This window comes from Microcaecilia unicolor, chromosome 3 (assembly GCF_901765095.1).
Source record: "Microcaecilia unicolor chromosome 3, aMicUni1.1, whole genome shotgun sequence".
NCBI lineage: Eukaryota > Metazoa > Chordata > Amphibia > Gymnophiona > Siphonopidae > Microcaecilia > Microcaecilia unicolor.
The window spans coordinates 523,038,950-523,053,573 of record NC_044033.1 but is presented as its reverse complement, the minus strand read 5'-3'; the positions used below and the strand labels follow the sequence as shown (position 1 = coordinate 523,053,573).

Genomic DNA, 14,624 nt, shown 5'->3' with positions numbered 1-14,624 from the left:
ACCCCAGTGACCTAATGGATAAGGTACTGGCCTTCTAAGCCTGGGATTGTGGGTTCAAGTCCCATCTGGGGTGTGGTCTATGACAAGCTTTCTTTTCTGCAATTTGCTTTAAACCAGCCTCCCTCCTTACCACACAAGGACATCAAGGAGGTAGATTGGCACCGACTAAACCCTTTGCACTGAAGTTGAGGCCCAAGTTAAAAGAGTGTAGGCTATATGTAATAGAAAGCACACACCAGTTCAATGGCCAAAAGTGGCACACAACATGAGAACAGTCTCAGGACCTCCTGCAGAAGTTTTGCTACCCAAGTGCATATTCCTCCCAGCATTCTCCAAGGTGAGTCCCAGGTTCATCCAGGTCCAGTCGGGCTTCTGCTCCTGCCACCCAGCGCTCCGCTTGGCAACCTTGAGTTGCTGTGCCGCACACCGTCATTTGCCTTTCTAAAGGATGATTCAATGGGCGGTCTAAGATGTCTCTGGAATACAGAGCTATTTCATCTTTCTTTGAGTGCCTCACTGTGCTGTGAAAACCACAGCTTCTCTTCTAAGAGCCAAGAAAGGCCTCCCCACACGTCCTCAGTGATGTTGAAGTAGCAGGAGAGAGTTCTCATCTGGGTTGAGATAATGGATTTAGCATCTTCCCTGCAGCTCTAATGAAAGCCCTTTCAAGTCACAGCCCCAGTGGCCTAATGGATAAGGCACTGGCCTCCTAAGCCAGGGATTGTGGGTTCAAGTCCCACCTGGGGTGTTTTTTTATAGGTCTTTGTCTATACAAACCCTTCCATACTAGTCCCTTTCTCCACAATAAGACAGGGTTTTACAGGCACAAGAGTGTTTTGTGATCCTTGCTCTCCCACCCCCTCTCCTGGGATACTCTCTGTTGTGTCCTCTGCACTGCCTCCAGGCTCCCTATTCCTCCTCTCTCCGGTGCACATGTGGATGAGCACATGATGAATACCTCTCACCATCCTTGTGGCAATCTCTGTTCCCTGCTGATTGCTCTTAAACCTTGAAAGCACAACAAGGTGTAAGGAGTTTCTTTCCTCAAAGCACACACACCCTTCTCTCCACACCTGGATCCCTCAGGATCAGCTTCTTGTAGTGAAATGCCAGAAGCGCCATCATCCGGACTTTACCCTGTGGCCCTCTGCATCCACAACAGGAACTCAGGGATAGGGGAGGTACGTTTACTCCCTTCCCAGCTCCCGACTCTAGAATTTGCTCAGGATCTCTGAATAACAGCTGGAAACTATAGCATGTGGTCAGTGCTAGAATGAAGTGCCATAGAAAAAGCTGAAGTCCCCCTACTGTTTAGACCAGGGCAATATGTCCTCCGAAGGGAGGCGCATAGATATGAGCAAAGTGCTATTCGGTGCCTTATACGTAAGGAAGTGCATCTACACCGTGCGAGTGGTGCATACGTGCAAAGTTTCTCCAAGCATCTGGTTGTTGGTAGATCAGTACATTTCGAGGTATACAATGGATTGATTACAGAATGGGATAAATTGAGATCCTAGACGTTTCAATTGTTTGAAAAGGATTTTATATCCCCCTAATCTGTTCCCATGGCTAAATTTCACATTGAACCAGATCTTGCTATAGCTTAGGTCAAGATAGGGTTGAGTAGAAAACCTTGATCTATTTTTGAACCATGAAATTCAATCTGTCTATCCTTTCCTGAGTTTAACACTGCGCTGGCCCAATGACACCATAGCAAACATGATTGTAGACTGCAACTTGAATAGCAAATTGGCTGTCAATTGAAGGTTCCCTGAGCCCTCTGATCAGTACGTGAACTCTTGATTCACTGTGTCTTTGTCTTGTGGCAAGCTGTACACACATCTGGAACATTTTCTTCTTGTGCCTATCTGTATTCTTGTCATTGAGCTCGTTCCATGCGCAGAACCTCCTTTACTACACTGGCAAAACATTTGTGTTGTGAGAGTCCAACTCCTCTCTGAGCCTACAGATATAAAGGGGTATCAAGGAATACTGTAATCTACTACAGAGTCTGGAGAACTAGAGGAACTGTTGCTGAGATCAGGCACACGGCATTCTGGCACTTTACTGAGCAGCACATCAGTAACAGGAATGGCGGAGATAAAGCCCTCAGTGAAGAAGTAAGAGAATCAGAAAAGCCAAAATGAGTGTGCTTGCAGGGGAGGGGAGGGTTCCTTAACCCTTGTCAGGGATGTTGACCACAAAAGGCTTGTCATCCTCACCCCAGTGGCCTAATGGATAAGGTACTGGCCTTCTAAGCCTGGGATTGTGGGTTCAAGTCCCATCTGGGGTGTGGTCTATGACAAGCTTTCTTTTCTGCAATTTGCTTTAAACCAGCCTCCCTCCTTACCACACAAGGACATCAAAGAGGTAGATTGGCACCGACTAAACCCTTTGCACTGAAGTTGAGGCCCAAGTTAAAAGAGTGTAGGCTATATGTAATAGAAAGCACACACCAGTTCAATGGCCAAAAGTGGCACACAACATGAGAACAGTCTCAGGACCTCCTGCAGAAGTTTTGCTACCCAAGTGCATATTCCTCCCAGCATTCTCAAAGGTGAGTCCCAGGTTCATCTAGGTCCAGTCGGGCTTCTGCTCCTGCCACCCGGCGCTCCCCTTGGCAACCTTATGTTTCTGTGCTGCGCGCCCTGACAAAATTCTTTTTCAGAATTTTGTTTTCTCATATATTTTTTTTCCTAATTGTTCTCCTACACTTTCTGTTCTTAATACTCACTCTTCAAAATCTTATTCCCTATCTCAAAGTCCTTCTTACTTGATTACCCCGTTTCCAATTTTTTGCTTTTTTGACCCTACCATTCATCTTTTCTTCTTTCTTCTTGTCTTTTTCACTTCTATATTTTCTTTAATTCAACTATTCCCAGTGTCTCTCCTCTTTTTCACTGTCGTTATGCCTCTCGTGCTCTTCCTCATTCTCTCTTGCTTCTCCTGCTCTCTGCTACAGGTATTAATGCCACTCCTAGCATTCTAACTCATCTTACCCTACTCCGACCTGTCACACTACAATGTCTGCAGTCTTATGTTACTCTCCTTCCTCCTTTTTCTCTCCCTTTCTCTTGTGCAGTGTTGAATGTCCAATTTGTCTTGAACAACCTTACCTACATTCATGCCCATTTTATCTCTTATTCTCTCCCTCTGCTTGGTCTAACTGAGACTTGGCTTTGCCCTGAAGACTCTGCTTCAGTTGATTCCCTCATACACCTTGCCTGCTTGGTCATGGTGATTGCATCTGGCTGCTTGTAGATTTCAACCTTCCACCTCAGTCTCATTTCTTTCTTTGTTTTGACATCTATCCACCTCTTCACCTCTCTACCTCCCAGGTAGTGGTCATCTATCAACAGCCTGTTAAGTCCCTTTCTTTCTTTCTCACTGGTTTTGACTTCTGGCTTCTTTCTTGAAACTACATTTGGGAAAGGAATCTTCAGTGTGTAGCAGCACAAATAAAAGAATAGAGATTCCTTCTATAAAGGAAAATAAGCAATGAAACAAATCAAAATAGTGAAAAGGGAGGAAAAAGCCTGGAGAAGCTCCCAGCTGTCAGCTGGTAGAGCAGGACTTCTTCTTCATGGGCAAAATACCTAACAAAAGAAACATTCAATTTCAATGGAATAGCAAAAAATCAGCTTCCCCTTCCCTCATTCTTGGGCGTGGCATTGTTCATGGTAATGACCCTCTGACTCTTTTGCGTCTGAGTTTCTTGTGTTAACATTTACATTCTGTGTATAGTTGTGCTCTACTACCCTTACTCACCAGTATGGCCACTGCCTCAATCTTTTCTTCTCGAAATGCCCACCTTCTAATTGCTCCAACATAGTACTTCCCCTCTCTGTCTATCATCTGATAACTTTCACACTAAATCACCTTCACCCTTAGTCTCGTTCAATCTCCACCAGCACATTTAGAAATCTTGCCCTCTCTCTACCCCTGTTTCATCACTCTTCTTATCCACTATTTTACCAACCCATAACTATCTACGAAACAACACCTATCCACCTTTATTCAGAATGTATCTTTCTATAACCGCTTGACCAAATCTTCTTGTTTTCCTTGACTTCTGTATAACACCAACTGTATTCTTTACCCTATATGGCGATGCCATAACAGGTCTCTGTAAGCCACATTGAGCCTGCAAATAGGTGGGAAAATGTGGGATACAAGTGCAATAAATAATTAGGCTGTCTCTTCCTTTCTCCTTGTGGACACTGTCACTCCTCTCATTCCCTGTTCTGTAAGGTGTGCCAACCCCCAGCCTTGGTTGATCTCCAGAATCCACTACCTACGTTCCTATGCCCACTCTGCTGGGTGCCTTTGGCTAAAATCCTGTGTCTATGCTGACTTCAAATTCTTGCTGACTTACTACTACTACTACTACTACAATTAAACATTTCTGTAGCGCTACTAGACTTACGCAGCGCTGTACAAATTAACATGAAAAGACAGCCCCTGCTCGACTTCTTTCCAGTCTGCTCTTTCATTTGCCAAACAATACTACTACATCCTTTTGACAAACTGTCCTGGCTCAAACCCTCACAATTTCTTTGTCACACTGAACAGTCTCCTCAAATTGCTTTAACCTCCACCCCCCCCCCCTTCATTTTCTCTCCAGACTATGGCTCAGTACTTTAATGACAAGGTTCCCCTCACACTTTTAGTGTATGCTCTGGTGTACCTCAGGGCTCTGTCTTGGGACCCTCTTCTTTTCTCTGAATGTACTTATTTCGTTGTTGCTCTGATCTCCTCTCACAATTTTCCGTATTATCTCTATGCCGATGATTCCCAGATCTACCTCTCCACATCAGAAATTTGTGCAGGAACCCAGGCCCACGTCTGCGCCTGCTTATCTGACATGGCTGCCTGGATGTCTCACAGCCATCTGAAACTGAACATGGCCAAAACTGAACTTCTTATCTCCCCCTTTAAACTCATCTCTCCTCTACCCCATTCTCTATTTCTGTAGATAACACTCTCATCCTTGCTGCCTCATCAGCTCTAAACCTTGGGGTCATCTTTGACCAGTCTCTCTTTCTCTTTCTCCACACATATTCAACAGACTGCTGAAACCTATCGCTTCTTTCTCTATAACCGCTCCAAAATTTGTCCCTTCCTTTCTAATCACACTACCAAAACCCTTCTCTGCTACACTAAGTAAACAACAAATTTGGTATGATTTAGAAAAATATCCTGCTGACATCTTAAATTCTTAATTTTACCTGTCTCATTGACCTATGTTTTGCCTCTACCGAATTGCTTTTTCATAGCATGTTCATATTTAATGTTTTGCATTATTGTTCATTGTTTATTACTTTTAACATTTAAAATCAATAAAATAGCACTGGTGAAAAAAAAAAGACTGCAGTGTCACCCCCCTCAGACATTTAAGATACTTTCCAAAATACTATATGTGTGTAAAACATTGGTCAGAAAAAAAAGCTTGAAGAGAGCAGCAGTCTGGGGTGACTGGGGAGCTGGTTGATGGGAGGGAGAAAGTTTGGATTAGCTGCACCACACCAAGAGTAAATCCCATGGGAGGACTTACAAACGTGCTGTAACATGTAACAGAATTGCAGCAAACCCTGGACCCAGAGTATAATCAGCTGAAGTGAAGTTGTAAAAATTCTTCTATACATGTCATCACAAGTATAGTATTTAATTCTAGAAGCCACTTCTCCACTGGGGTGGAAACAAATTACATGTAGTAAAAAGAAAAGCTTCTTTTTCTAAAATAGTGCGGCGTCTAAAGCAGAAGTCCTACGAGGGGAGACTTCATGATCTACATCTCTATGTCCTAGGGTAGGACGATAGGACAGAAGTGTTCATAACCTCAAAAGGTATGAATAATAAACAAGGAAGAAGAAAGCATGAGGCGGGGCTGGTGGTTGGGAGGCGGGGATAGTGCTGGGCAGACTTATATGGTCTGTGCCAGAGCCGGTGGTGGGAGGCGGGGCTGGTGGTTGGGAGGCGGGGATAGTGCTGGGCAGACTTATATGGTCTGTGCCAGAGCCGGTGGTGGGAGGCGGGGCTGGTGGTTGGGAGGCGGGGATAGTGCTGGGCAGACTTATACAGTCTGTGCCAGAGCCGGTGATTGGGAGGCAGGGCTGGTGGTTGGGAGGCGGGGCTAGTGCTGGGCAGACTTATATGGTCTGTGCCCTGAAGAGCACAGGTACAAATCAAAGTAGGGTATACACAAAAAGTAGCACATATGAGTTTATCTTGTTGGGCAGACTGGATGGACCGTGCAGGTCTTTTTCTGCCGTCATCTACTATGTTACTATGTTCTACAACCAGAGGACAAGATAGAAAGGTGAAAGCGGATAGAGGCAGAGGTAACATTTTAAACGATTGTTGGGATGAATGAAAACCATCCAGTGGAAACGGTGGATGCAATAGACATCAACTGAATTCAAAAAAGCATGGGATATGTACATGGGATCTGAGAAGGTCCTTCCCACATTATTTTATTTATATGGACAAATTATAATACACATAAGGAAAAAAACAAGCACATGATACTTGAATGCAGTTTATACGACAGAATATGATAAGGCGTATATGCTGCAGTTACGCACTAGAGTTATTATAAACATGGAAAAAATCGGGCAACTCAGCAACCTACAGTGTATAAGTGCATCCATTGGTCTGACCCAATACATTCTAATGAATCCACGACTCTGGTAGGTGGCGATGGCGCTGTACAAATCATTGTTGAGGCCTCACCAAATGAGTTACGTTTATGTTATGCATCGATTCTTGTAAGCCAGGGTTTGTAGGGTAAGATCGCAGTCTCTCAAATTTCCACCCAGGGTTTGCCTTAATATTTACATCCTGAGCTCCTTCAGTAAACTCAAAGCAGGGAATGAGGGACTGATCTCCCAGGGCTTCTTACTAGAGTAATTGCAGCCAGGAACTGAATTTCTGGTATTTCTTACCAGCTATGACATACAAAATGGATCGAATTAGACCAAGTTCGGGACCAACGTTGAGTACACAAATATCTCCTGTTCTGCTTTACATGGTTTATAGATTCCAAATGTCTTACATTCTTTCATGCATATCTGTGATTCTCCTGTCTTGCCAGAGGGATGTTGGACCTGAGAATTTCTAGCCGTGGCAAAAGCGAGTAAGACATGTTCTTGCTGGCAAAGGCACTTTATTGCTTCCTCACTCTTACAGTATACCTATTGTCTGTAACATGTCTGTTTTGGGGAACATAATCTTCCTGAACTATTTTCAGGCAAGTGGTCATACACAGAATTAATTTTATTCTTGACTGGTCCATACTCATTCAAGAATGACTCGTAACCACTTGTAACCACTCGCCTCCACCTACCCTCCTCTCCTCCTTCCTGTACACATTAATTGATTTGATTTGCTTACTTTATTTATTTTTTGTCTATTAGATTGTAAGCTCTTTGAGCAGGGACTGTCTTTCTTCTATGTTTGTGCAGCGCTGCGTATGCCTTGTAGTGCTATAGAAGTGATAAATAGTAGTAGTAGTAGTCTCTTGTAACCAGAGCTAATATTGTGATGTCATAATGCCTCAGGCCACCAATAAGAGCCAACCTCATCAGTGATGTCACAATGGCTTGATTGTCCTATACTTGGCTCACTTTTATTACATAGCTCTTTGAGCAGGGACTGTCTTTCTTCTATGTTTGTGCAGCGCTGCGTACGCCTTGTAGCGCTATAGAAATGCTAAATAGTAGTAGTAGTAGTAGGATGGGCAGACTGGGTGGATAGGCCGTACTGTCTTTATCTGCTGTCATTTTCTATATTTCAGGGTTCAGATGCTGCTGTTTGCAGTGATTAAGATATACTGGCAGTGTCAAGTTACGTAAATCCACTCGATCTTCACTTTGCACTGGTGTGTCTGTTTTGCCGGAAATGAAACAGGGAGGTAAGTGGACGTGATCTCTGGATACAAAAGATGTGTTGCAGCACCACCTAGTGGTCCATCTCTTAATTTGTTGGACAGTTCCGTGCAAGAGCAATATCGTAGGGGCATTAATACAAAAAGATTAATAAATGACAAATCATACATCACACAACCATTCATATACTGTAAGTATTGCTCAGCATCAGCACTATTAATACCCACTGCTATTACATAAAAGCAACTAAGCAATTCCTTAAACTGAGCCACCTGGCTGCATTGGCAAAGTGGTTCCGGAGGGGCATTCCATAAATTAACCCTAGCAACAGAAAAGGCAGATGGGCTCGTTTCAACATAACAAACTTTCCCTACTGTGTCCGTGGATAAGCAGGGATAAGTTCTGTCTTGAATGTTACTATTTTGCCATGTGCTGAAAATCTGTTTATATGGAAGGTTTTCTATGCCGGTGACGTGAATACTCATTGAGCCTGTATTCATTTTAGAAAATTTCAGACTGGGTTCTGAACCCTTTTCCTTCCATATTTAATCCTTGCATGGTTTCATTCTATATTTAATAATTCTATAGTCTGAGAGCATAAACTCAGAAGAGGGTTTTTTTTTAAAATAGTGGATGTGATGGAGTGGGTGGTACCAGTGGCGTACCTAGGGTAGTTGACACCCAGGGCCGGTCATTTTTTAACACCCCCCCCCCCCCCAAAAAAAAAAAATCCAGTACTAGGCATGCTGAGAATACAAAACACTCAGGACCTATAGAGCAATTCTACCATACCATAAGCAGTCATTTCTACGAGTCACACAAGGAAAAGGAAAGCATCTTAAACACTACAGTGAGCACTAGAACATCAATTCACCTATTGTAAAACGAAACCAGACAGAATAGTACAGATCGTAGATCCTGCACAGTCAATGCCAACTGAAAGCCATGTCTTTTTCACAAACACAGATACACCCTAATCCACTATAGAATAAGTAATCATAAACTTTCTAATTAGACAAAAATTAAACTGAACCCCCAATGCCAGACTCTGGATACAATGCAACACCACTGAAACAGAAACTGTCCCCTAGTACTGTGCAAAATATAAAGACAGCAGATGTAAATTTGAAAAAAAAAACCTAACAAGTACCAATCACCACTTTACAAATTAACAAATAGAAATAAAACAAATATAGAAAGTAAAATAATACCATTTTATTGGACTAATACATTTAGCTTTCAGAGGCCAAAACCTCCGTCCTCGGGTCAGTACAGTATAGTGCTGTTACAGTATCCTATCCTGACCTGAGGAAGGGGGTTTTGTTCTCCGAAAGTTAGTCAAAATGTATTAAAATTAGTCCAATAAAAAGATTACCGTGTTTACATGTTCTATTATAAACATTTATTAACACAGCTACAATACTACTTTATCCTAAAGCAAAAAACAAAAATATATATTTTATTTACAGTTTGTTGTCTCTGGTTTCTGCTTTCCTCATCTTCTTTTCACCATCTTCCTTCCATCCAGCATCTGTCTTCGTTCTCTGCCATCCAGTGTCAGCCCTCTCTGCTGTCTCCTCAATCCAATGTCTGCCCTCTCTCCCTGCACCTTCCATCCACATCTGCCCTCTATCTCTGCCCCTTCCATTCACTGTCTGCCCTTTCCCTTCCATCCACTCCACTGTCTGCCCTTTCTCTCTGCCCCTTCAATCCACCATTTGCCCTCCCTCTCCCATCCATCCAGGGTCTGCCCTCCCTCTCGCACCCCCTTCCATCTAGGATCTGTCCCCTCTCTCTCTGCCCCTTTTTTCAGCCCCCAGTTCCCTTCTCCCCTCCCCTTCTCCTGTCTGAGACCCCCACCCCAGTCCCCTTCTCCCCTCCCCCTCCCCTATCTGAGACCCCCACCCCAGTCCCCTTCTCCCCTCCCCTTTTCCCCTCTGAACACCCCCACCCCAGTCCCCTTCTCCCCTCCCCTTCTCCCGTCTGAGATTCCCACTCCAGTCCCCTTCTCCCCTCTTCCTCCCCTGTCTCAGACCCCCACCCCAGTCCCCTTCTCCCCTCCCCTTCTTCAATCTGAGACCCCCACCCCAGTCCCCTTCTCCCCTCCCCCTCCCCTGTCTGAGACCCCCACCCCAGTCCCCTTCTCCCCTCCCTCTCCCCTGTCTGACCCCCACCCCAGTCCCCTTCTCCCCTCCCCTGTCTGAGATCCCCACCCCAGTCCCATTCTCCCCTCCCCTTTTCCCCTCTGAACACCCCCACCCGAGTCCCTTTCTCCCCTCTCCTTCCCCACCTGTCCCGTTCTCACTACTGTCTGAATCGGCGAAGCAGCATCGCAGGCAGCGCCTCGTCTGCCCTGCTGCTTGTAAAAAAATCAAATCTCCTTCTCCTCGTCTTGACGTCGACTCAGGCCTTCCAATCAATCACTATGTCCCGCTCTCCTCTAAGGTAACTTCCGCGAGGGCGGGCGCCGGGCAGGACATAGTGGAGGCTTAAGTGACTTGCCCAGAGTCACAAGGAGCTGCAGTGGGAATTGAACTCAGTTCCCCAGGATCAAAGTCCACTGCACTAACCACTAGGCTACTCCTCCACTCATTCCACCAACAAGAGCCAACCTCATCAGTGATGTCACAATGGCTTGATTGCCCAATACTTGGCTCACTTCTGATATTGTGATGTCTTAAGGGGAAAGGGAAATGGGACTTGATATACCACCTTTCTGAGGTTTTTGCAACTCCATTCAAAGCAGTTTACATATATTCAGGTACTTATTTTGTACCAAGGGCAATGGAGGGTTATGTGACTTGCTCAGAGACCCAAAGTACTGCAGTGGGAATTGAACTCAGTTCCCCAGGATCAAAGTCCACTGCACTGACCACTAGGCTACTCCTCCACTAGCAACATTCTATGTAGAAATAAGTGCAGGACGTCAGACTCACAGAAACAGAAGCCTGCGCGGCCACGTTGCTGATCTGCAAGGGCAGGCTTCTACATGGAATGTTGCTAGTGGAATAGCAACATTAACATTCCATGTAGAATCTCAAATAGTAGCAACAGAATCGCAACATTCCATGTAGAATCTTCAAATAGTAGCAACATTCCAGAATCTCAAATAGTAGCAACAGCAACATTCCATGTAGAATCTCAAATAGGGAACGGGCACTGGGACTTGACATACCGCCTTTCTGAGGTTTTTGCAACTGCATTCAAAGCACTGTACATATATTCAGGTATTTATTTTGTACCAGGGGCAATGGAGGGTTAAGCGACTTGCCCAGAGTCAAGGAGCTGCAGTGGGAATCAAACTCAGTTCCCAAGGATCAAAGTCCACTGCACTAACCACTAGGCTACTCCTCCACTCAGGAATACTGTCTAGAAAGACTGGCTCTACAGAATCTTAGCGGAGATTGGGTGGCGACACCGGTAATTGGGAAGCAAAACCAGTGCTGGTTAGACTTCTATGGTCTCTGCCCTGATTGTGACTGAATAGATATCGATGGGCTGGAGTGTAAATTTTAAGGGGCTTCAACGTTAACTTCAGAAATTTTAGTACAAGAACAGTGCTGGGCAGACTTCTACGGTTTGTGCCCTGAGAAAGGCAAGGACAAATCAAATTCGGGTATACATATAAAGTATCTCATACCATATAAATGAGTTTATCTTGTTGGGCAGACTGGATGGACCATTCAGGTCTTTATCAGCCGTCATTTACTATGTTACTATGTAGAATATGCCGAGCGACTCTCCAAGTGACCAAATTTGGTCACATCCATTTAGGCCATATTTTACTTGGTGTAAATCCCAACACTTAAATTAAGCGCAGAACAGGTGTATTCTGTAATAATGTGCATAGATTGTAGAAATGCCCACAGCCCACCCATGGCCATGCTCCCTTTTCAACTATAAGATGTAGTATTTAGGCACCTCACACTACAAAATACTCTTAACAAGTTGTGCGTGTAAATCTCAATTAATGCCAATTAGTGCTGATAATTGCTCACATCCTATTAACAGCGCTGATTAGCTAGTTAAATAATTACCGTACATGCACATTGTTATAGAATACGCTTCAATTAGGGCGCAGAATTTGAGGTGTGATATATAGAATTCTGGGGAAAGCATATAAGTTTGGGGTATCCAGAAGGGACCCGAGACAGCATTTGTTGCTACAATGATTGGGCCTAGCTAGGAGCCAGTCCCTTTGAAGAGTACTGACTGGGACAATATTGTGTGTGTGTGACAGAGAGAGTTTCTGCTTAAAAGGAATTAGCCTGTGATGTAACAGAGATGACCACACTCTTTTTGGTGGACATTAAAATGATATATAGTACCACAATCAATGAAGTAAAACAGTATAAAAAGCATGGCTTAAAGATGCCTTGTTATAAAACATGTCAAAGCAGATAACATTAAAAACATTGAAACCTCTAACTTAGTAACATAGTAACATAGTAGATGACTGCAGAAAAAGACCTGCACGGTCCACCCAGTCTGCCCAACAAGATAAACTCACATGTGCCATTTTTTGTGTATACCTTACCTTGATTTGTACCTGTCTTTTTCAGGGCACAGACCGTATAAGTCTGCCCAGCACTATCCCCGCCTCCCAACCACAGGGTCCCGCCTCCCACCACCGGCTCTGGCACAGACCGTATACGTCTGCCCAGCACTATCCCCGCCTCCCAACCACCAGCCCCACCTCCCACCACCGGCTCTGGCACAGACTGTATAAGTCTGCCCAGCACTATCCCCGCCTCCCAACCACCAGCCCCGCCTCCCACCACCGGCTCTGGCACAGACCGTATAAGTCTGCCCAGCACTATCCCTGCCTCCCAACCACCAGTCCCGTTTCCCACCACCGGCTCTGGCACAGACCGTATAAGTCTGCCCAGCCCTATCCCCGCCTCCCAACCACCAACCCCGCCTCCCACCACCGGCTCTGGCACAGACCGTATAAGTCTGCCCAGCACTATCCCTGCCCCCCAACCACCAGCCCCGCCTCCCACCACCGGCTTTGCCACCCAATCTCGGCTAAGCTCCTGAGGATCCATTTCTTCTGAACAGGATTCCTTTATGTACATCCCATGCATGTTTGAATTCCGTTACCGTTTTCCTCTCCACCACCTCCCGCGGGAGGGCATTCTAAGCATCCACCACTTGAAACGTGTGGGGCAGATTACACAGGAACCCACCGTTTTTAAGCCACTGCTCTGTATATGGCACCTGAAATGATACACGTATGTATATGAGCACAGCAATAGGACTGCCAGCTACAAAAAAGAAGAAAGAGAATGAAAAAGTCCTCATTAGCTTGCAAGACCACCATCGTGTTGCAGAAAAGGCAACTAATATGAGCTGGGGTGACAAGTGCGAAGTGATGCATGTGGGTAAAAGGAACCCGAATTACAGCTATGTCATGCAAGGTTCCGAGTTCGGAGTCACAGACGTAGAAATGCATCTGGGAGTCATCATTGATAAGACGTTAAAAACTTCTGCTCAGTGTGCTGCAGCGGCTAAGAAAGCGCACAGAATGTTATTAGGAAAGGGATGGAAAACAAACACAAGGACGTTATAATGCCGTTGTTTCGCTCCATGGTGCAACCGCACCTCGGATATTGTGTGCAATTCTGGTCGCCGCATCTCAAAAAAGATATAAAGGAATTGGAGAAGGTGCAGAGAAGGGTGACAAAAATGATAAAGGGAATGGAACGACTTCCGTATGAGGAAAGGCTGAGAAGGTTAGGGCTCTTCAGCTTGGAGAAAAGGCAGCTGAGGGGTGATATGATAGAAGTGTACAAGATAGTGAGCGGAGTAGAGCGGACAGATGTGAAGTGTTTGATTACACTTTCAAACAACAATAGAACCAGGGGACACAAGATGAAGCTAGCATATGGTAGATTTAAAACAAACAGGAGAAAGGTTTTCTTTACTCAGCATGTAGTTAGACTCTGGAACTCATTGCTGGAGAATGTAGTGACAGCAGCTGGCCTTACGGAGTTTAAAGGGGGTTTGGACAGATTCCTGAGGGAACAGTCCATTGAACATTATTAAGAATTAAGTTGTTTTTTTTTTTTTTTTGGGGGGGGGGGGGGTTGCCGGGTTCTTGAAGCCTGGATTGGCCACTGTTGGAGACAGGATACTGGGCTTGATGGACCCTTGGTCTTTTCCTGGTATGGCGGTGCTTATGTACTTATGAGTGTAATGGATTCCTGTATAATCTGTCCCACACCAGTCTCAAGTGGTGTTAGAGGTTTCAGTGTCTTTAATGTTATCTGCTTTGATATGTTTTAAAACAAGGCACCTTTAAGCCATGCATTTTATACGTTTTTACTTCATTGATGGTGGTAGTGTATATCGTTTTAATGGAATGCCTCTCTGCTCAATTTTGTTACTTGCATTGCAGTCCATGCTTTTTATTTTACCTCTTGGTGATATATTTTCTGATAGAATACAGTAGGACTCCAATTATCCAGACTATACTCTGTAGGGAGTGGTCCAGATAATCATAAATCCAGATAATTGGACATTCCTGTCTGAAAATAAAATATACTTTGAGAGTTACAAGTTGAGCATTATTTTTTGTTTTCAGTTATAAATGGGGAAAAATATCAAGCTATTTGTGATGTGTAATAACATTTTTTACTGTATATCAGGCATAATGTGATAACTATGATATAGAGATTATGATAAAATAAATGGAAACGATAAGGAACAGGAGCAATCCGGATAATTGGACATCCA

General features: G+C 44.5%; 3 non-coding genes across 3 annotated transcripts; all 3 read left to right on the top strand.

Annotated features, from left to right (window-relative positions):
* TRNAR-UCU lies at nucleotides 1–73 on the top strand. The gene has a single exon. It is a non-coding gene; the product is annotated as a tRNA-Arg (tRNA).
* Nucleotides 74–675: 602 nt separating this feature from the next.
* On the top strand, nucleotides 676–748 carry TRNAR-CCU. Its single transcript has one exon. It is a non-coding gene; the product is annotated as a tRNA-Arg (tRNA).
* Nucleotides 749–2,220: 1,472 nt separating this feature from the next.
* Nucleotides 2,221–2,293, top strand: TRNAR-UCU. The gene has a single exon. It is a non-coding gene; the product is annotated as a tRNA-Arg (tRNA).
* The last annotated feature ends 12,331 nt before the right edge of the window (nucleotides 2,294–14,624 follow it).